Genomic DNA, 3,249 nt, shown 5'->3' with positions numbered 1-3,249 from the left:
CTAATTTTACAATTTTAATAAAACTAATTAAACAAAATACATAAATATAAAGTAAAAAGTAAAAAAAAAACTAAAATTAATAATAATAATAATAATTAAGTAATTAATAATAATAATAATAAATTAAAACCCGTGATTAGGGTTTTTGTCCGAGTGTCAGAGGGCCTCCGCGAGTTGCGGTGAATAAAGGGGAAAACCCCGCGAGTCGCGGGGTTCAGAAAAACAGTTGACAGGTTTCACTTTTTACGCGTTTTTCTTTATTTTTTTTTTTTTTATTTTCTTTTTTTTTTCTGTTTTTAGTTTAAATAAACGATTTTTAATAAAATTTATATTTTTATAAATTAAAATAAAGATAAAGAAACTTATAAAACTTAAATATTTAACAAAATCCTAAAAATACTTATATTTTTGTTTTTCTTTTTATATTTTTGAATAATTAAAACGTAATTTTTACAAAAACGACTTTTAATAAAAGTAGATAAAAATCTTTTTTTTTTTTTTTTTTTTTTTTTTTTTTTTTATATATTAGCGTTGCGCTTCCGGCTTTTAAGATGATTCCCCGGCAGCGGCGCCAAAAATACTTGATGAAGTGCGAGGTGTATATAAAATAGTTATTATTTTTAATACAAAATACTATTAAATACGATACAATTTTACACAAGATATTTATTTATTTATAGAATGGATATACTTAAACCTTGCTACAACACTTATAGGCAGTGTACCTAATCGTACAGTAGTGTAGTTTTTAGTAAGTCCGGTTCGTTCCACAGGGAAATCTTTAAACAAAGCTCAACGCTATATTAGTTAACTTTTATAAAAATACAAATATATATATAAGTAATATTATTATTATAAAGAGGGGTTTTTACCGTTTAATGACCGGTTTGTCGATTTTAAAACTTTAGTCGCAGTTAAAACCTAATGTAAAATATAAAATAAATACAAGACTTAAATTAAAGCTTAAAGTAAATAACGATAATGAAATTGCGAATAATAAAAATGCGATAAAATAAAATTGCGATAATTAAAAGTACGATAATTAAAAGTGCGATAAAATAAAATAACAATAAATAAAAGTGCGATAATTAGAAGTGCAATTAAATATAAAATAAAGGAAATTAAATATGAAATAAAAGAATTATGCTTATTTAAACTTCCGTAATCATGATGTTTGACGTGTTGATTTTAGTTTTATGCCCATGGGTTAATTGTCCTTTGTCCTGGATTATTCAATATGTCCGTCTGGTTTTTGTCCATAACAGTCCATCAGTCATAAATATAAATTGCAAGTGTCCTTGTCAAATTATTATTATACCCGAAGATAAATATTTCAACTAATTGGGGATTCGAATTGTAACAAGGTTTTAATACTTTGTTTAATGAATACACCAGGTTATCGACTGCGTGTAAACCAAGGTTTTACTACTTTGTTAACAATTACACCAATTACCCTTGAATGTAATTTCACCCCTGTTTTAATTATTCTAGTGGCTATTAATCCATTCCCGTGTCCGGTTAAATGAACGATTATTCGTACAAATAAATACCCCGCCCATCGTGTCCGATCGAGTGTATATGGTAATTTATAGGGACGCCCAATTGTAAATCTTTATATTAACATTAACAAACTTTCATTTAGTTAAACAAATATAAAGCCCATTAATAGCCCATAGCCTAGTTTCCACAAGTGTCGTTCTTTTGTCCAAACCCCAATTATGGTACAAAGCCCAATTACCCAATTTTAGTAATTAGCCCAACATCATGATTACTTCGTTTTAAATAAGCATAATAATAACTTAGCTACGAGACATTAATATAAAAAGGTTGAACATAACTTACAATGATTAAAAATAGCGTAGCGTTACACGGACAGAATTTCGACTTACACCCTTACAACATTCGCTAACATACCCTTATTATTAGAATTATAATTAAAATTAAAATATAAATTATAAATATAAATATTACTTCGTATGAAGAGAAGAGAAAAAAGGATATTTATTTTGATCAGAATTCGGGTTGATTTATAGCCAGGAATGATTTTTGGGGCTCCGCGACTCGCGGCAAAATGGCCTTCAAACTCCGCGAGTCGCGGAGAGGTATTTTCATTTCACACCCTTGGAGTTTCTGGCTGCCGACGGTTTTTATTATATATATATAATATATATATAATTAATATAATTAATTATATATTATATTATATTTATATATATAGTTAACTTGTAATTTTTAGTCCGTTGCGTCGAGCGTTAAGAATTGACTCTGGTCCCGGTTCCGGATTTTCGAACGTCCTCGCGTACAATTTAATATCTTGTACTTTGCGTTTTGAATCTTGTACTCTTGTGATTTTGAGACGTTTCTTATCAATAATTGGAACCTTTTTGATTGTCTTTTGTTCTTTTGAGCTTTCTGGTCGTTTGCGTCTTCAAATCGTCGAATCTGTCTTTTGTCTTCACCTTTTATTATTTAAACGAATATCACTTGTAAATAGAACAATTGCAACTAAAAGCTTGTCTTTCTTGAGGAATAATGCTATGAAATATATGTTCGTTTTTAGCATTATCATGTGTGTGTATATAAATTGTTTGCTTGCGGTTTAAGTGGTGAGTACAATCCGATTGTGAAGGATTTACTCTTTGTTGGCCACTTGGTGCATTGTGGTGAGTAATGTCTCTAATGTAAGACTTGCTTTTTGTTGACCACATTGCGTTCGGGGAAAGTGGTGAGTGCGATTACTTGAAGTCCAGTCTTTGTTGGCCATTTGTAAAGATGTGGGAAATGTTACCAATGAGACCACACTTTTCGTTGACCACATTCGGGTGTATATGGTGGTGTCATCCGAGACGCGCCTTTGTTGGCCATATACACTGGTTGTTGGTGCTATTCATTTGATGATTTGCACATTTGGGGAATGGTTAACCATTTTTGTGATCATGTGTTGTATTTTGGTAGTGTAGCGTGTTATGATCTTGTTTATGCAATTAACATGCTAGCTTGTACTTGGTTGTGTATATTTGCGTTAGTGATGCTATCTTGTATGCGGTTTGTGTAAGTTGCACAAGTAAGTGATTTATGTATGTATGCATATAAGTATTACACTAGCTAAGCATTGTAACTTACTCCTTCGTTGTTTACCTTTTTATAGATTGTGGCACTTCGAAGGACAAGGGTAAGAGTTTGGCCTAGCTTGCTTGTGGCAGATTTTGAGAAGGCGCTTTTTGGTAATGGTCCCGACGGTCATGCTCA

The sequence above is a fragment of the Rutidosis leptorrhynchoides genome, chromosome 10, assembly GCF_046630445.1.
Source record: "Rutidosis leptorrhynchoides isolate AG116_Rl617_1_P2 chromosome 10, CSIRO_AGI_Rlap_v1, whole genome shotgun sequence".
In the NCBI taxonomy this organism is placed as follows: Eukaryota; Viridiplantae; Streptophyta; class Magnoliopsida; order Asterales; family Asteraceae; genus Rutidosis; species Rutidosis leptorrhynchoides.
Note: the sequence above shows the minus strand (reverse complement) of the source record.